Consider the following 20,789-nt stretch of genomic DNA (forward strand, 5'->3'; position numbering starts at 1 on the left):
CAGGTGCTGCGCACTTTCGCTAGCTCATCTCACCTGGTCACGCCACTCTGAGATTTTTTCTCACTCATCTTTTGTTCCTACCTCTCGTATTTCCTATGTAACTGTTACAATATGAATTTCCCAACTTTGCCTCTCTGTTTTAGTAGATTTTGCCTTGTTTCTTGCTGAGATCCAGCTCACCTTTTCCATCTCCAAGCATCTCTTTGCTTTCCAGTTGGTTAGGAGGAGGTAGTTGGTCTCCCTGTTAACAGGCTAATCCTTCTACCAGGCCTCTAGCTCAGCACTCATGGGTTCTGTCAACTCCTGTCTCCCTCCACTGGATCCCCTTCCCTTTGGGTTACAAACATCTCAGGTTGCCGTTTCCATAAAAAGGGAAACAAAGCAAAGCAAAGCAAACATGAAAAGCAAGGCTAAATCTCTCATGACAGCTCGATTCCACCACCATCTACACATCATTATATCAGCTCCTTCATCCCATGGCAGAGGTGAAGAGCTCAGGCTCCTGAGTGAGAGACGTGCCTTCGAGGTCTGGTTCCACGCCACAGGTGAGAGATCCTGGACAAGTTCCACCAATCCTTTGAAGCCTCAGCCTTTCCGTTTGTACCATGGGGATGAAAATGGTAGCCACATCAAAGGGTGGCCGAGAGTATCCAGTGAGCTAATTTGAGTATATTTGATTCTGTGCCTGATCCTTGATGAGCCTGGAGCTCACAACAGAGGGTACCTGTTGTTAAAATGATTTTACCGTCAAAATTCTCAAAGGAAGTTTATGATTACACCTGCTCACCGCTTCTCTTACTGCATGCTTTGCCCCTCACCTCTGTGGATTCTGCCCTCCCAGCTCTGTTGACAATTTTATCTTAAACTGCCAAATATATCCCCCATCACTGACTCTGCAGGGCAAACTGTCATCCTCAAAACACCCGTACTGGCTGCTCCTTCTTGATCTCGATCCTTCTCCTTCTCCTTCTCCTTCTTTTTTGACAGAGTCTTGCTCTGTTGCCCAGGCTGGAGTGCAGTGGTGTGATTTCAGCTCACTGTAGCCTTGGCCTCCCGGGCTCAAGCAATTTTCATGCCTCAGCCTCCTGAGTAGCTTGGACTACAGGTGCATGCCCCCATACCTAGCTACTTTTTTTGTATTTTAGTAGAGACAGTGTTTCACCATGTTGCCCAGGCTGGTGTCAAATTCCCGAACTCCAGCAATCCGCCTGCCTCAGCCTCCCAAAGTGCTGGGATTACAGGTGTGAGCCACCATGCCCGGCCCCTCAGCTTCCTCTTCTGTTTTTCTGTTCTCAGTGGGTGCATTGCCATGCACTTGGCTCTTCTCATCCCTCTCCTCTCCATCCTTCTTGGTGAACTCATCCATCCCAAAGATCTGCTCATCCTTGCAGATATCTACCAAACCAACCTTCCTAGCCCTGGCCCCTCCTCTCCAGAGCCCCAGACTTTCCTTCCCAGCTGCAGGCAGCTGGCAAGAAGACAGGAGGGACTAGATGATTCGTAACTGGACAAAGGCTGGAGTGGCCATTCTCCACTGAAAGCTTAACAAAGTCAGAATAATTCATGAAAACCAGGAAACATAAGCTAGGCATGGTGGCTCACGCCTGTAATCTCAGCACTTTGGGAGGCTGAGGCAGGTGGATCACAAGGTCAGGAGATCGAGACCAGCCAGGCCAACATGGTGAAATGCAAAAATTAGCATGGTGGCACACGCCTATTGTCCCAGCTACTCAGGAGGCTGAGGCAGGAGAATCTCTTGAACCTGGGAGGCAGAGGTTGCAGTGAGCCAGGATCTCGCCACTGCACTCCAGCCTGGTGACAGAGCCAGACTCCATCTCAAAAAAAAAAAAAAAAAAAAAAAAGAAAAGAAAACCAGGAAAAATAATACATGAATAAAAAAATAGATGATCCGGCCAGGCACGGTTGCTCATGCCTATAATCCCAGCATTTTGGAAGGCCGAGGCAGGTGGATTGCTTGAGTTCAGGAGGAGCTTGAGACCGGCCTGGTCAACATGGTGAAACCCTGTCTCTACTAAAAATACAAAAATTAGCCAGGTGTGGTAGTGGGCACCATAATCCCAGCTACTCAGGAGGCTGAGGTGGGAGAATCACTTGAGCCCGGGAGGCAGATGTTGCAGTGAACCGAGATAGTGCCACAGCACTCCAGCCTGGGTGACAGAGTGAGACTGAGTCTAAAAAAAAAAAACAGATGATAGATGATCCAATTCCACTTGGAGAACAAGGTCTACTCATTTATCCCCACCAGGAGAAGGGGAAACGTGGCAGCAGCTGAGCCGGGTGGCTTTAAGAGTCTCTTTCAAGTGCATGCCATGTGCATCTATGATCACCACTGGGGGAAGGAGTAGGGGTTCTCACATAGACTTCAGATTTAACACATCTAGAATCGAGTTCATCATCTGCTTCCCAAACCCTATCTTTCTGTAATGCTCCTTATTCCAAACAAATGCTCCAGTGTCGACTTAGTCATTCGGGCTGGAAACTGGGATTGCACTGGCTCTTCCACGTCCTCCCCATCCTGGAGTCTGCTATGCCCCAGGCCTTCCTGACTCTGCTTCCATGAGGTCTCCTAATTCTTCATTCCTCTGCCCCAGGCCCTGCTCGGGGGCTTTCCTCCACAGCTGCAGTGAGTGCCACACCTGGCCTGAGCCCTGGGCCTCCCCGGCTGGATGCCGGCATTGCCGATCTAGTGCCCTTTCCCTCCTCCTCTGGCAATGACCATTCCAGTTTTCTAGAGAAAGACCCCTACACATGCCTGGCCCATTTCAAATCCCCAGCACTGCACATGTGACTTGGTCCTGCCCAGTGAGAACATCATTGCCTCCAGGAACAGTGAGTGATTAAGGAACAGCCCGATCCAAGTAGAGCAGTCAGAATCAGGGGGATTCCATTCTGGAGTGTTTACTGGAACCCTTGGGAGAATGAATGTGCTCCTTTCTGGTGGAGTTGCTAAGGGCATTGGATAGAAGCCAAGAGGCACCAGAGGCTATCTCGCCACGATGGAGGAGAGCATGCCTGGGTGCTGAGCTGAAGGCTGAGTTGAGAGATGCAGAGAACCAGTCCTGATGATGTCCCACTGAATCCCACTGAGCCCCAGTCCAACAGACTCACAGATTTTTCCATGGTGTCAATTTGTTTAAACCAGTTTGATGGGGTTTTCTGTCACTTGTAACTGAAAACATCCTGACAGACACAGTTTCAGGCCAGCCTCCTCGCTGCCACCATTCCTTTCTAAAACAGCAGTTCTCAGCCTTTTCCTGCCGTGACAGCATGGTTGCTGGGATGCCTATTTGTAACATTCTCTCAGGGTCACTTGTCATCCTTGTTGGGTTGGTTCTAACCTCACACCATTCCCTCTTCCTTAAGAAAGATTCTCAGGACATCAGTGGGATGACATTTTAATAGGAATAACCTTGTCTATCCAGTCCTTGCCAATCAAGAAAAGTAAGCCACTCACAAACTTCAAGCCTTTATTTTTAGCAATAGATTGCTTACTGCCCCATACCTCACAACCGATGCCATGACTGAACATCATGTTTCTAAACATGAATCTGATCACGTCATCCCTGTCTTCAACACCTCCCTGCACATTCTGGGAGTGAGCTGTGAGAGGCACTCATTGCCAGCAATCTGCATCTTACCACCCTGTTGCCTTCCTCAAACATTCCTGGTGTTTTAAAAGGGATCTACAGCAGAAGATCTGTGTGTGTGTGTTTTTTTTTTTTTTTTTTTTTTTTGAGACAGTCTCGCTCTGTTGTCCAGGCTGGAGTGCAGTGGCTGGATTTCAGCTCACTACAAGCTCCGCTTCCCAGGTTTATGCCATTCTCCTGCCTCAGCCTCCCGAGTAGCTGGGACTATAGGCGCTTGCCACCTCACCCAGCTAGTTTTTTGTATTTTTTTAGTAGAGACGGGGTTTCACCATGTTAGCCAGGATGGTCTCGATCTCCTGACCTTGTGATCCACCCGTCTCAGCCTCCCAAAGTGCTGGGATTACAGGCTTGAGCCACTGCGCCCAGCCTTTTTTTTTTTTTAGAAATAGAAATATAAACATAGCATAGCTCAGGCATTCATTTGTTCGTTCGTTCGTTCATTCATTCATTCTCGAGTGCCTGCTATGTGCCAGGCGCTGCCTTAGATACTCAGGGAATAAGGTATAAGAATCTTGCCTTCAAGGAGTCCACCATCTAGGAGGGGAGACAGAAAGTAACCAGGAAACAAATAACTTATAGTGGTAATTGCTATGCAGAGAGGTTTTAAAAATGATGTGATGGTGACAAAAAAGTTACTTTTGGCCAGGCACGATGGGTCAGCCTGTAATCCCAGCACTTTGGGAGGCTGAGATGGGCAAATCATGAGGTCAGGAGATTGAGACCATCCTGGCTAACACGGTGAAACCCTGTCTCTACTAAAAATGCAAAAAATTAGCCGGGCGTGGTGGCGGGTGCCTGTAGTCCCAGCTACTCAGGAGGCTGAAGCAGGAGAATGGCATGAACCTGGGAGGCGGAGCTTGCGGTGAGCCGAGATTGCGCCACTGCACTCCAGCCTGGGCGACAGAGCAAGACTCCATCTCAAAAAAACAAAAGTTACTCTCAAGGGTATAATCAGGGAAAGCCGCTTTGAGGAGAGGGTATCTCAGCTGAGATCTACATGTGAGGAACAGTCTTGAGACACTCGTGAGTGGCAGTGAAAACAGAGGAGAAGGCTCACTGGTGACCTGTGACAATTTTATGTTCACTGCAAATACTTTTCAAATTATTCAGTTATTATTTAAAATTCACATTCTCCCCAAAGATACTTTTTTGAAAAGTCTTAAAAAGCTTCACTGAAATGTACTTTTCCCTTTTCAACATGAAAACAAAGCTCCTCAATGGTTTTATAATGGAAATAAATTTTTCTTTCTCCTACTTAAGACAATTCAGGAAGAGATAAATATGAGATAAGAGCTTCAAACAGATTTAAAAAAAAGAGAGAGAGAGAGGAAAAAGTCATCTGTGAGCCCAGATCAAATATTAGAAGAAATTTTAATCCCAAATAATAGTTGTTATAAAGTGGATAAAAAAACTGTAGCACACGGCTTTTTGAAGTAGTCAAAATGATGCACTGTCTTGACAGCTTATAAAAAGAACTTTGAGGCTGGGTGTGGTGGCTCACGCCTATAATCCCAGCACTTTGGGAGGCCGAGGAGGGTGGATTACCTGAGGTCAGGAGTTCAAGACCAGCCTGGCCAATGTGGTGAAACCCCATCTCTACTAAAAATACAAAATTAGCCGGGCATGGTGGTACATGCCTGTAATCCCAGCTACTTGGGAGGCTGAGGCAGAAGAATTGCTTGAACTTGGGAGGCAGAGATTGCAGTGAGCTGAGATCGTGCCATTGCACTTTAGCCTGGGCAACAAGAGCGAAACTTCATCTCAATAAATAAATAAATAAATAAATAAATAAATAAATAAAACAGAACTTTGCACCCAAATGCCATGCTCCATCTTTGATGGGAGAAGCTGATGGAGAAAAGCCAGAATCAATAAGGTCCATGGGGCACTGGAGTGGGAAGACTCTTAGAGGTGACCTGCGCTATTCATTAGTCAAGGTCAACCACAAGATTTGGGAAGGAACAGAATATAAGTACGGTGAGAGGACCTTCACCACCATTACAAGGTGTTTGTGGCCTGTCTGGGCAGGTGAGTGAAGTGTCTTCCAGAGGTGGCTGTCGGTTTTCAATGTCAAGGTCAGGGTGTTTTAGACTGCACTGATTCTTGAGACGTCAGTTGAGTGGGTAAGTCCATTAGTTTTAGAATCAGTACAGAATGGTTTGAATTGCAGCTCTATCCAACACTTCCAGTTGTAGGAGGTTGGCAAGCTACATGGCTTCTAGATTTGGTTTATTTATTTATAATAAATAAATGTATCTGGAGCTAATGACCACCTCATAGGGGTATGAGGATTAAATGGTATAACGCTTGTAAAGACTCCATTATAGTGTCAGGTACCTGCAAATGTGCAATAAATGGCAGCAATGTTTATGATGACTCAAGGGCAACCCCAATAGATTGATTGATTAATTAATTAATTAATGTAGCCAAAGTCTCACTATGTTGCCCAGGCTGGTCTTGAACTCCTGAGCTCAAGTGATCCTCCCGCCTTGGCTTCCCAAAGTGCTGGGATTACAGGCGTGGGCCATTGTGCCCAGACCTAGATGTATTGTAAACCTGAAATTAGTGTGTGAGAAAGAGTATGATAATGAGGCTAATTCGATCCATTTGAGGAGATGGAGGTAACTCATGACTCTACATCCTGAGCCAGGAAAGTCAGGAAATTGTCTTTGTATGTGTATCTACCTGTTTTAAATCATAAATCGATCACATTGTAACACCATTACTCTCCCTCTTTCTCTGAACAATAATCTTGTTTTTTTTTTTTAAGCAGTAAGATTAAGACATATTTTGAAGCAAAGTAGCTTTATTATTTTTCAGTTAATTCCTGATGCTATAGTCTTCTCCCAGGCAAAGTAGTCTTTCTCTGTGTGGAAAGAATCATAATAGCTGCCACCATGTATAAGCACACACACCTACACGCCCACAAACACGGAAAACCAGGGCTAAGAGAAAAGTGATGCGTTTCTGAAAGCAGAAAAAAATATCTTGGTAAGACAGAAAGAAGAAAGAATCAATTCTGGTTTTATGTGTCACATACGTAAATAAATAAGGCACTATCAAATGTTTAAGACAAGCCTGCTCTGATTTACAATCCATCAAATTCTGCTATCAAAACATTTAGAGAGGCTGTGAGACTACAGGGATTTATAATATTGACAATTCCTGGCGTCACCTTTTCATTTCCTTCCTCGTGGGTGATTCGTGCACACTCCATCTTCCTGGAGCCGGGAGAGGAATGAGATTTCTCTGCTCCCCAGGCACGGATCAGGGCGAGACACGGCTTTTCAGCAGTTCTGAGATTCTGTCTGTCAGATCTTTCTCCATTCTACCCTCCATCCCCGCCTCCAGGACACCTTTTGCAGCTTTCCCTTGAACCCCTTTCATCTCTACCTCGAAGAGACTTCCCTTTATCTCAAAGCCTTGGATAAAGGGTGAAGGTTTACTCTTATTCTGTGATAGAATGTCCTCCACAAAGCCATTCACTGAAGCCAGTTAAATCCCAGACAAAAACCACTCAGATGCAAACCACATCGAGAGGCTGTGTTTCGGCATCTCTTTGCACAGGACCCAGGGTGTGGTAGGCTGAAAAATGGTCCTCAAAGATATCCAAGTCCTAATTCCTGGAATCTGAGAATCTTACTTTGTACGGCAAAAGGGATTTGGATGATGTGAAAAGGGACTTTGACGGTGTGATTAAGGATCTTGAGATGGAGAGATTATCCTGGATTCCCCATGTGGGCCCTAAATGTAACCACAGGTGTCCTTATGAGAGGGAGACAGGAGGTTTCTTTTTGAGATGGAGTTTCACTCTTGTCACCCAGGCTGGAGTGCAATGGCATGATGTCAGCTCACTGCAACCTCCGCCTCCTGGATTCAGGCGATTCTGGAGGCAGGAGTTTTGACTACAAAGGAGAAGGCAATGTGATTATGGAAGCACACGCTGGTGTGATGCGCTTTGAAGATGGAGAAGGAACACAGGTGAACACCAGAGGCTGGAGAAGGCAAGGAAACAGATTCTCCCCAAAGACTCTAGAAGGAGTCAGCCTGCCAATACCTTGACTTCAGCTCAGTGCATCTGATGTTTGACATCTGATCTCCAGAAATTTAAGAGAATAAATGCGTGGTGCTTTAAGCCACTAAGGTTGTGGTAATTTCTAACAGCGGCCATTGGAAACTAATACAGTGGTCAAGCTGAGCTCGATTTGCAGCCTGTGTCGTTCCTCTCGCTCCACGTCTTAGGAAGCTCCTCCAGCAGCCCTGGAGAAGCTGAGCTGCTGTTTCCTGGGAATGAACTAGAACCTAGTGAGCTAGAACTCCCAGCCCGAACCCATAAGATTCAGAAGGCCAAGATCTGCTGTTGTTCTCAGTTTCCACAAAATTGCCACAGTTAGGATGATGACTGCCTCTGCTCCACATTTGAAAACGCTAGTCTTTAGAGAGACACGCACCAGCTCATACCATCCATGCCACCTCCAAATCAGGTCCACATTTCATCTAGTGCTCTCATTTCCCACTGTGACTACCCCGATCCAAGGCACCATCATCTCTCATCTAGGCCTCCTGCCTGGTTTCTCTTGGGCCCCTGCTCATTTCCTTCTCCCATTCATTAATCCTCCAGAAAGATATTTTAAAATCAGAAATCACATCTGCTTAAATATTCTGGTGCTCAAGCCACATCCTAGACCAATTACATCAGAATCTTGGGGTAGGGCAAGGTATCGGTAGGTTTTGAAGTTCCCTGGGCGATCCCAATGGGCAGCTGGAGTGAGAACCTCCTGAAGACTCTGACACCGCAGCGTGTAATGACGGGGTACATACGTGACTTATACCCTCGGCTACACACCCCTGTGTAGAACCTCTGCTTTGGGAGGTGAAGGATCTTACTTTGAAGCTGCTGGAGCTAAATCTGTCTTTAAGCTGAACTAATAGATATTTTTCTTTTTATTTCCTAGGGCTGTAATGAGGATCAGATGACATAAGGAGTGCACCATTATCTACCTGCTCTCTCCCCCCTCTCTCTCTCTCTTTCTTCTTTCTGTCCTGTCTTCAGTCTTATATGAGATGAGTGTCCTGTAGTAGGTTCTTCTGCAGGCCTAAGGCTAATGGGAAGAAACACGAGGCCTATTGCACAAACTCTGGCCCTTCCCACGCAGGCAACAGTGTACGAGCCCTGCATAATACTCGTGACTCCTGGAGGCTGCAGGCAGGGAGCCTCATGCACGACTGTGTCCTAACACAACAAAACAGCTTCGGTCAGGCAGGGTGAAGGCCAGGCGAATTATGGCTGCAAGTCTGGACCTGATGTTGTTGAGCCTCACTCATTTTATAAGGATCAGAGAGGTATCATGGCCCACGCAAAGGTACATAGGCTAGGGGGTTACTGGCAGGTGACCTCTGACAGCCTAGTGGAAGACGTGCCCTATCTGGACCTGGAACAGCCCTCAGGCCAGGGAGGCCTCCTATGATAACACCAGGACCAACTTTGGGTCGAAAAAGGGATGGTTCTGGTTGACCTTCCTGGTGTGATGTCGTGGTGGATGGACCAACAACTGGTGGGTGCCAGTGTGCCAGCCAGTCCCCCTACTTCCCAGGGGTCTGACAATATTCCCAGCACCCCCATCCTCCATCTTTTAGACGGTCTCTCAGGCTGGACACAGTGGCTCACACCTCTATTCCCAGCACTTTGGGAGACCGAGGCAGTCAGATCACCTGAGGTAAGGATTTGAGGCCATCCTGGCCAACATGGTGAAACCCTATCTCTACTGAAAAAAAAAAAATTAATATTAGCCAGGCGTGGTGGCAGGTGCCTGTAATCCCAGCTATTTGGGTGACAGAGCAAGACTCCATCTCAAAAAAAAAAAAAAAAAAAGTCACTCAGGACACGTGTGGGATGTACCAAAAGGTGGGAAGAGAAGGTCCTTTGTAGGATCACCTTCACCATGGAGGCAAAATTCTTACCAAGTCTGTCCAGTGTGGAAGGGTTCTAAAGAGGCGTGATTTTTAATTTACACTTGAGAAAGAACCTGTGGGGGCTGTCCTTCTTCCACAATTCCTCTTTCACATTTCTAAGCAATTCTGTAAACTGTTGCTCTTTTGTAGAAAGTCACCAGGCTGCTTGTTTTTGCCAACAGTCCTCTCCACCGCCTCTGCACCAGTAATGACCATGGTGATGCTGCTGATGGTAATAAGTATCCCTCAGGTCCTGAGTGTGCATGACAGCCCACAAAACATTTTTACATGCATCCTCTTGCAGGAGCCTCTTAGCCCTGAGGAGGCAGAGCAGGAAATGCTAGGACCTCTATTTTCCCCTGAAGTTGCTGAGGCTGAAGAGAGGTTTCCTCAGCCATCTGTCTCAGAGCCTTCATTACACCCATTCTGTGCTGTTACCTTCCGGGTTTTAGAAGAAGGTAATGGGAAGACCGTTACCTTCCTGTTGCACAAACAAGAGCTACAGCATGGAGCCGGCCTGCTGAATTAAGGTGGGGACCAAAACTAGATCCTTCTTTGGCCCCTCTGGTTCCCCATTAGGTGCAAGAACACATTAGTCAATTTCAAAAGCGATGTGGCAGCCATAGCTTCCCACAAAGTCACAGAGTTGGATTTATACTGGTAACCTCTGTACTCCATAGATTTTGAGACTGAGTGTGGGCTACGGGTATGTAAGAACAAGAAACAAAATAATGTTCAGTGGATTTTTTCAGACATGAAAGCCATGTCTTTGTGATTTGCATTATCCTTTTCCAGAGGAATTCCCAACAACTGTCTTTTTATTTATTTATTTATTTATTTATTTATTTATTTATTTATTGACATGGTCTCACTGTTGTCCAGGCTGGAGCACAGTTGCACAATCTTGGCTCACTGCAACCTCTGCTTCCTGGGTTCAAGTTTTTTCATGCCTCAGCCTCCCAAGTAGCTAGCATTACAGGCATGCACCACCATGCTTGGCTAACTTTTTGTAGGTTTAGTAGACACAGGGTGTTTCCATGTTGGTCAGCCAGGTCTTGAACTCCTGACCTCAAATGATCTGCCCGCCTCGGCCTCCCAAAGTGCTGGGATTCAACTGTCAGTCCTAATGTTCCAAGATGCAATGACCCTGGGTAAGGAAGCTTGGCCAAAATAAAAGACATATACAGATATGGAGAAGCAAAACCCTACACACAAATGAGAAGTGGGGTTACTTCTTGGCTGATGGAATGAGCAAGTCTGGTCAAGGAGCAGGCATGCAGGGAAATAAATGAAAAAGTAAGTGCGCCTGGTGTCCCATGGGTGGTGGTAGAAAAATGTTGTAACAACTAGCTTGTTTGAGGGAAAGCGCATTTCAGAAGTAAAAGAAAATCTCAGTTTTCTCATCTGTATCATGGAGATAATAGAGACTAACACAAGATTGCTGTGGAATCAAATAATATTGATTGAAGAAAAGTGCACAACGCCACTTGGTATATAGGAAATATTCAATAATGTTAACCAACAAGATAATAATGATAGTAATTGTAACAACCACAATAAAAACAATAGGATGTCCTATCTTTATGTAAAACCCACCTTGTCCCAAGTCAAGATGATCACCTGGCTTCCTCATTTCCTTTCCCAAACCTGTAGGGGCACCAAGCTTTGTCACTCAGGTTGGCAAACACAAGAGTCACCTCAGATACCCCCTGCTGGCCCAGGGTGTGAGGCCTTAGCTCATGAGTTGGTTTATCTCCTATAATCTGAATCCAAGCTCTGTCGTCATTTGTTCGTAACATTCCAGATGACTCCACACTAGTCCCAGCCATCCTGACACCTTGCCTAGATTATGGGAATCAAATGACTTTCCTTCCTTCCCAAGTCTCTCCATCCCAATTTGCCCTGTGCCTGCCGCCAGGCAAATCTCCCCTAAATCTCTGATCGTACTCATCTCTTCTTTCAGTAATGATCTGTGCTGGCTCCCCATTCTCATTGAATTCTATCCCAACTCATCTCCCAAGACATAATTCCAAGGCTCTTCCCAAACCTCACACACTCTTCTCCCTGAACATTCTGCCCCAAGACCCACAGGCTCTTTGAATGTCCCCTACTTCTCCCTGCCAAATATTTTTTGATGATTTGTCAGCCAGACCCCTGGTGTAGGCACTGGGGACACAGTAGTGAACAAAACAATCCAGTTTCCCCCGATAAGCCAGTATTCTCAAAAGCAAGGTTGTTGGCTTCTTATCCACTCATGAGTGGTTCCTCTATTCATCTAACAGATATTTGAGCACCCATTAAGTGCCAGCTTCTGTCCTGGTGGGAGTGGGGGAGATACATGAGATGGAGCCTGGCTTGGAGCTGTCCTCTTGAAGCTGAAGTCTAGTGGAGAAAAAGAAAACAGAAGTACTGATAATGCAAGTGTGCTAGGGCCAATTTTAGGGGCAGTATGGAACTTTATGAAAGTGGTGAGAGGAGAGGGGAAGCAGGAACTCAGTAGTGTTTACCCTGAGGGCAATGGAGAGTGGCGCAAATTGATAAGCATTTCAGAAGCCACCAAGTTAAATCCCCCTGTGCCTGGTGTTCCCTAGCTTGCCTCCAGTGCTCTTTCTGGATTCCTATGAGTTTGATTTCTAATGCAATGGGATCTTTATCTGCCAATATGGTTTGGCTCTGTCTCCACCCAAATCTCATCTTGAATTGTAGCTCCCATAATTCCCACGTGTGTGTCATGGGAGGGACCCGGTGGGAGGTAACTGAATCATGGGGGTGGGTCTTTCCCGTTCTATTCTTGTGATAGTGAATGAGTCTCATGAGATCTGATGGTTTTATAAAGGGGAGTTCCCCTGCACAAGCTCTCCTGCCTGCTGCCATGTAAGATGTCCCTTGCTCTTTCACCATGATTGTGAGGCCTCCCCAGTCATGTGGAACTGTGAGTCAACTAAACCTCTTTCCTTTATAAATTACCCAGTTTTGGGTTTTTTTTTTTTTTTTTAAGATGTAGTCTCACTCTGTTACCCAGTAGAGTGCAGTGGCACAATCTTAGCTCACTGCAACCTCTGCCTCCCCGGTTCAAGCGATTCTCTTGCCTCAGCCTCCCAAGTATCTGGGATTACAGACATATGCCACTACGTCCGGCTAATTTTTGTAAAATACAAAATGTTGGCTAGGCTGGTCTCGAACGCCTGACCTCAAGTGATCCGCCTGTCTCAGCCTCCCAAAGTGCTGGGATTACAGGCATGAGTCACTGTACCCTGCCTGGGGTATGTCTTTATTAGCAGCCTGAGAACAGACTAATACAACACTATTTATCGATTCATTCTCTATGTCACCAGCTAACCCAGTCCCAGGTGCTGTACTAGCTTGTGAGGCTACAAAGAAAACACATAATCCCTGTGATGGGCTGCATCGTGGTCCTCCAAAAGACACCAGGTCCTAACCCCTGGAACCTGTGAATGCTATCTTATATGCCAAAAAAAGATGTTATCTTATACTGCAGCTGTGATGAAGTTAAGGATCTTGAGGTGGGGAGATCATTCTGGATGATCTGGGTGGGCCCTAAATGCCATCCTCAATGTCTTTCTAAGAGAGAGGCAGAGGGAGATTCCAGACAGAAGAGCAGAAGGCCACGTGACAGCAGCAGGGCTAAGAGGAGTCAGAGAGAAGATGCTATACACTAGCACTGAAGACAGAGGAAGGGGCTGTGAGCCAAGGAATGCAGGGAATGTAGCCCTAGATGCTGGCAAGACAGGGAAACAGATGTTCCCCAGAGCTTCTCAGTGAGTGTGGCCCTGCTGATGCCTGTGCCTCGTAAGGAGTTCCCTAGGACCAGCTGAATGAGGAAGAAAACACACTGGGGCCTGGCTTCCAGATGGTTCATATCTGCACTCACCACCTGACAGTGAACAACTGCAACTACAGTGCAGTGATGGGCAGTGGAACTCTCTGGTCTTCCCACATTCCCCATTGTCCTGAAGCAGCTGGCTTGACAGAACGACAAAATGGCCTTTTAAAGGCTCAGTTACAGCAGTCACAGGAAGGTATTACAATTCCTATACTCAGGGAGTTTACTATCTAGTGTGGGACATAGCCTTTAATTAAGGAACCACACAAATTAATGCCTTTAATTAAGGAACCACACAAATTAATATCTAATGGCAAACTGACAGCAGCCAGACAGCTTGCCTTTAACAGGAAGACATTTCTCCAGGCAAAGCCCTCAACCCTTGTTCCACACTGGCATCAGCAGAGGAGCTTTTAAATACCCCAGTGCTCAGGCCTCACCCCATACCAATCAAGATAGTTTCTCTGTAGGTAGGGCCCAGGCATTTATACATATTTTTAAAGCTCCTGGACAGTTCCAGGGAGCAGCCCAGCTTAAGAAGCACTGGTCTCAGGCCAGTCACTTCCCAGGAGATCCGAGCTGGGGCGCATGTGTGTGGCTTCTGTGAAGGACACCGATAGGAGAGGTTATTCCCATTGGTTCCTCTGTTAGGTGGGTTTGTAAATCTGGGCTGTCATCTCACTTAAGCCGTCACCAGAAAGTCCATTTCTGGTGTGTGTCCCCGCCTGTGTCCCATGTCCTCTTCTCTACCTGCAGTCACAATGGCCTCCCAATCAACCTTCCACTCTGTCCCTGCGATCTATTGAAACACACCACTCCCTTCTCTTAACCCTTCCCTAGGGAGCCAGGGAAAACAGTTCCCTGGCTCCCTAGCGCTCCCCGAATATTGTCCAAGTTCCTCCGTTTCGTCTTCAAAGCCCTGCTTAGAGAACCTGGACTTCTGATTCACCCAGTGTGTGCTGGCTATTTTGGAACCTGCTCTGCCCTCCTCCACCTCTAGGCTTTGCTTGAGCTGTTCTCTGCCTGAACCAGCCCTCTCTCCAAAATCTTCCTATCAAAGGCCAGCCTCTAGGGTATCTTCAAACCCTCACTCATATCCCTTCTCCTGCAACAGTGTGTCTGGATTCCCTCTGTCAGATTGTTTACTCCCTCCCCTACTAGCAGAGAACACAGTTTGAACTTGTTACTCTGTAACATCTATTAGAGTTACACCGTAGGGGTGTTTCTCTCCCCTAGTGGGTCAAGAGCTCATTTTGGGGAAGAACCTGGTGCTGTTCATCACCGTGTTTTCCATAGCACTAAGCACTGGGGCCTGCTCAGCAGGTGGTCAGTCAGCAGTTACGGAAGATCAATCACACACCATCGCGTGTCCTCCTCTATGCTGCATATCTCTTGGTATCTAGTGCAATTTGCACAAGACACTACCAAGAACCTCACTTGGCAATTGTTTGATTTCAAGGGGAACAGTTAACTAGTCATTCATGCCACAACTGTGTAACAAGTTCCATCCAAATCAGTTTAACATACTCCAAAGTTATCTTGGGGTGAAGACACAAATCTCAAATGCTGAGAAGTCAGGCTGATGCTGGGACTGCTTTTGTAGAGCCAACTAGTAAGCTTTTCAGTGGGGTCCTCCTTTTCCTCTCTAGGAGTTCTTCTAACAGCTGACAGCAGAGTAAGTTATGTAGTTGCTCCTATATTTTTCTTAATAGCAAGATGTCACTGACTCAACTTCAAAGGACGGGGAGAGACCTGTGAATTCTCCCATATTATTAGCAGCAGAAGTAACTACAGCAATAACTGCAAGACCCCAACACAACTGAGACCACAACTCAGAGACCCTCAAATACCTGGCCACTTAAAGATCAGAAGCTACAATATATGGGGTATGGTGGACCTTTTGTTCTCTGTCTGGTCACCAGATGTTCACTGACTGGCCAATCGGTTCATTCAATCATTCATTCAGTAAAGTATGTCCTGAGGGCCTAATATCACACCAGCCTTATTCTGGGCACTGAGACTATTGCCCTCTGGATCTTCTATTCTAGAAGATTCCTTACTCTGACCCAGGCCTGCGTTACGACCTGTGGCAATCAGGAGAGACTGGAAGTGAGGTTGCGCGAGGCCAGGCTTTGGCTCCAGTCCATCTCTGCTCAACAGCTTTAATGGATTGAACTTTGTCCCCCTAAAAAGATATGTCAAAGTCCTAACCCCTAGTACCTTAGATTTTGAGTCTATTTGGAAATAGGGTCTTTTTAGAGGTAATCAAGTTAACATGAGGTCACTGGCATAAGCCCAAATACAATATGACTAGTGTCTTCATGAAAAGGGGAAACTTGGGTGCAGAGGCAGACAGGCACAGAGCGAAGATGATGCGAAGAGCCGCTGGGAGAAGATGGCCGTCTGCAAGTCAAGGAAGCCTGAGGTGCCCAGCAGCTAGGAGATGGGTCTGGAACAGATCCTCCCCTAGAGCCATCAGAGGGAGCATGGCCCTGTTGACCTCAGCGTTGGACTTCTGGCCTCCAGAACTAGAAGACAATGAATCTCTTCCAAGCTACCCAGTTTCTGGTGCTTTGTTACAGCAGTCCTAGGAAACTGATACACCATGCAAAGCAGGAATCTTTCTTTCCAGGTAATCATGGCCTGGATAACCTGCTGGGGAAGACCTACCTGGCTGATTCTGCCAATTTTGACCATCTGGACCCACCTTTCATCAGGACAGAGCACAATGACTTGGAATGGAAATGCCTTATATTTTAGCAAATGTGATGTATAAACGCTTAGCATTTACACTTGAGAAGTTGAGGGGTGGTGGTTATTGACAGGAATCTGTCAGGGAGCACACCCACGGAGCATTCATAATTAGGGGCCATCCCAGAATTCTGGTTTGCATACAACTCTTTAAAAAGCCAGCTACCCTGAAAGGTGCACTGAGCTCTGCCTTTGCCTGTGATGAGTGATGCTGGTTCTGCCTCAGTTCTGCTCTCAGTTTCCGCCATCAGTTTCTCAGATTTTCCTTCCAGGACCAGCAGGCAGGTGGGTGTGGTGACTTTGTGACAGACACTGTGACAGATTAAAGGTGTTTGCAAATTGTGTGACACTTTTTTCATTGAGAGATGGGGTCCATGTTCCCATCCCTACCTCCCTTGAATCTGTGCTGACCTGTGACTGCTTTGAGCAGTATGATATGTTGGAAGTGAATCTATGACAGTTCTGGACATGTTTAAGAACCTACGACAGTTTAAGAGGACATGCAGTTTCTGATTCTTTCCTTTTGGAGGAGTCAGAAGCTTGACTACTTTGAGGCTACCATGATGTGAGGAAGCTCAGCCTACCCAAGCAGGGAGACAGATGCTCAGCCAGTCTCCAGCTGCTCTAGGCCCATCTCACTTGAGGCCCTTAGGCCTCCTGGAGTAGACAAGTCATAAACGCTACAGTCTGTCTAAACTTCTGACTCACAGAACTGTGAGATATAATAATCGTAAACTTCTGTCTTCAACTCCTAGTTTTGCTGTGGTTTGCTATGCAGCAATAGTTCACCAGAACAGAGGCTGACCCAATGTATCAACTAGGAATGTGAGAAGATGCTCTCTATCCAGACTTTGACACTGACAGGTAATTTTAGGAAGACATGAAGGATGCTGAGGAAGGTCTGAGGTTGAGGTGGAGTCCACACTTGATGGGGTCACCTGGTTGGCTCTGTCAGCTGGATGACAGAGGCTGAAATGCCCCCTTTGCAGTCCCCAGCAGCCCACCGGGCAGATGGAAAATATGACTAGAAGGGAAGAGAATCTCTATTGCACAATATTACTAACAGCTCTATGCTGGCCACTCTGCTAGGTGGTTCACGTGTTACTGTTAAACTTTACAACCCCTTGACAGTAAGTGTTTCATGCATAGGGAAACTGGAAGCTCAGAGATGTTGAGCAGTACACCAAGTACCATAGCCAATGCAAGGGAAAGCTGGGATTCAAACCCAGGCTCTAAAGCTGTGCTTTTTGAAGGAACCCAGAAAGGTCAAAGTTGGGGTGATCTGACACAGGGAATGGAGGAGAAGGAACAGAAGGAAGGTCCTAAAACGAAGTGGAGCCTAGTTATTCAAAGGTCCCCCAGGTCATGACTGCCACATGATCCATTTGGCAAACATGGAAGGTTCCAGCCACCGGCCCCGAGACCTAACAGCTTCTCAGAGTCTCACAGGAGCAATGGCTGTGAAAATGCTCTGCTAAGAGTTTTCTGCAGGGCAGAGGGACTGACTCTGTCCGAGCCCTTCCCTAACATCTGCTGATTTTGTAAGTGGATATATTTAGTGGTGGAACAGTTTTTCTTCCAGTTTCATAACACTTAAAAAAAAATCCCGCTTGTCCTATTTTTTTCTTTTTTTCTTTTTCTTTTTTTTTTTCATGAACTCACAAGTGATGTTGCCATTCTTTCCATAGCAACACACTAGGATACGGACTCTTCTTTGCTGGGAGAAGTCTAAGAAAGACCCGGGAGGAGGGAGAAGAAGGTGTTGGTGGGGGTGGGGAAAACAGTTCTAAAACTTCAGCACCTAAAATGAATGCAGAAGCTGCCTGAGCCATTTTAGCACAAAGAGCTACAAGTGTCATCCCAGCTCTGTGCTCCTCTCCTGTCCTCGGGGGGTTCCTTCTTCACCAGCAGGCACAGGTTCTAGAGGTCCCTGTGTATTTGTTTCCAGCCTATCATTTGTTCTTCCTGCAGTGCTCTTTTTCTTCAATTCTCTTTTAATCCCTTTGATGACATAGGGAAACAGCTTCAACTAGGTGACATCTGTTTTTAACACTTTGGGTTAACATCAACTCATCTTTCTTTCCCCCGAGCTTTACTGAGGTATACTTGACAAGAAAAATTGTCTATATTTTAGGTGTACAACTTGTTTTGACATAGGTATACATTGTGAAAAGGTCATCACAATTGAGTTGACATATCTATCACTTCATATAGTTGCCATTTTCTCTTTCCTTCCTCCCTCCCTCCCTCCCTTCCTCCCTTTCTCTCTCTCTCTTTCTCTCTTTCTTGATGGGGTCTCCCTGTGTTGCTCAGCCTGTTCTCAAAGTCCTGGGCTCCAGAGATCCTCCCACCTTGGCCTCCCAAAGTGTTGGGATTACAGGCATGAATCACCACGCCCACGCTTCTTTTTCTTCTTTTTTTTTGTGGTGAGAGCACTTAAGATCTGCAGATTCAAACCCCCAGGGGAGGGGCAGCAGTGGTGGGGGGGATAGGAAAGAAGGAAAACCAGCCTGAGTGCTCATCACTCTGGTCAGCACTTGGACACTTGACTTAGAGACTGAGAGAAAGGAACAATGAAATGAATGGGAGAAGGCCAGGCATGGTGGCTCATGCCTATAATCCCAACACTTTGGGAGGCTGAGCGGGTGGATCACCTGAGGTCAGGAGTTCAAGACCAGCCTGGCCAACATGGTGAAACCCCGTCTCTACTAAAAATACACAAAAAAATTAGCCAGGCGTGGTGGCAGGCGCCTATAATCCCAGCTACTTGGGAGGCTGAGGCAGGAGAATTGCTTGAACTTGGGAGGCAGAGGTTGCAGTGAGCAGAGATCATGCCAGTGCATTCCAGCCTGGGTGACAGAGTGAGACTCCTCCATCTCAAAAAACAAAAAAAACAAAAAAAAAAAACACCTTCCATCCTCACAATGGCTCTATACGGTGAACATTCTTATCTCCACTTCCTTGAGGAAACTCATTCTGAAACCAAGAATCCAGAAGGTGCCACATATGAGCAAGGGATCGAAAAGCACAAAGCAGGATCCAAACCTCGATGCTGTGCACGGGTACTGTCCAGCCCGCCCATATGGAGCTCAGCCCCCTCGGCCTGAAGGCAGAAGAGCCAGCACCTCCTCTCCGGGTGACCTGTGCTCGTCACATCAATCCTGCCCTTGTGCTTCCCAATACGGCTCTCTACTTCTCATGTCTATTCTCAGAGAGGCTGTGGCTGTGAACTGGAGAGCACGTGGCCTGCGGGGTGGCAGGCAGTCATTAAAAAACAATGCTTCTGAAGAGTATATAAACTCATGTGGACACATGCCTACAATGCTAAGTGAAAAATCCATTTATGTGACATCTGGAGAAGGCAAATCATACAGACAAATCCATTGTTTTCCAGGGTCTGAAGGTGGGTGTTGAGTTTTTGGGGTGATAGAACAGTTCTATATCTTGATGTTGGTAGTGGTTATTCAACAGCATGGGCGTATCAAAACACATAGAATTGTACACTAAAAGTATAATTTCATTATATGTAAATTATATCTTAATTTAAAAAGGAGTTGGTACCAAAGTTATCAAAAGAAAAAAAAAAAAGCAAAAAAATGCAGCTACACACCAGTATATACAACAGGATTCAATTTGAATTTTTTGTGTGTTTGTTTTGTTTCTGAGATGGAGTTTCGCTGTTGTTGCCCAGGCTGGAGTACAATGGCACGATCTTGGCTCACTGCAACCTCCGCCTCCTGGGTTCAAGCGATTCTCCTGCCTCATCCTCCAGAGTAGCTGGGATTATAGGCATGTGCTACCACACCTGGCTAATTTTTGTAGTTTTAGTAGAGATGGAGTTTTGCCATGTTGACCAGGCTGGTCTTGAACTCCTGACCTCAGGTGATCTGCCCACCTCAGCCTCCCAAAGTGCTGGGATTACAGGCGTGAGCCACTGCGCCCAGACTCAATTCAAATTTCTGTAAAAACATGCAAATTGTAAGAATATGCAGATGCTGTTAACGTCAGCTATCTATGGGTGTAGGAATTACCCATAAATTTTTATTTTCTGCTTGATATATTTTCAACAATTTCTATGATAACCTGGATCATTCCCTATAGAATCAGAAAAGTGGTTTTATTTTGTTTTAGGAGAGCAAGCGTGGTGGCACAGTTTTGAAGTGAAGCTCCATTTCTCAGAAGCTGCGTGACCTCAGGCAGGCCACATACTTTTGGGTCCTGTATCATCATCTGCAAAATGGGATGCTCCCATTCACCTCTGACGGTTGTCATGATTCAATAAGACAATAGATGCAGAAGTACTTTATAAATTTGAAGATACAGCTTGACTAGTAATTACCACCACCCTCTCATCTTTGAAAATTTCCTTTATATCTTAATCCATTGGTTTGCAAGCGTGGTACCATCACACATTTGTGCTGGTAACAGCTTGAAGCTAGCACATGATTTATTAAAAAACAAGCAAACAAAAGGAGTACTTAGTATGTGGTGAGTACGCAATAAATACATGAGGAATGAATGATGGTCACGCTCCCCACCATGTGTTGGAGCAGAAAAAATAGACTGAGAACCAC

At 46.3% G+C, this 20,789-nt stretch overlaps 1 protein-coding gene across 4 annotated transcripts in view; it reads right to left on the reverse strand.

The window, feature by feature from the left end:
• The window catches only part of ZHX2 (zinc fingers and homeoboxes 2), a 192,631-nt gene that overhangs the window by 30,661 nt on the left and 141,181 nt on the right, over positions 1–20,789 (reverse strand). The window lies entirely within an intron of this gene.

The sequence above is a fragment of the Rhinopithecus roxellana genome, chromosome 9 (genome assembly GCF_007565055.1).
Source record: "Rhinopithecus roxellana isolate Shanxi Qingling chromosome 9, ASM756505v1, whole genome shotgun sequence".
Taxonomy (NCBI): Eukaryota; Metazoa; Chordata; class Mammalia; order Primates; family Cercopithecidae; genus Rhinopithecus; species Rhinopithecus roxellana.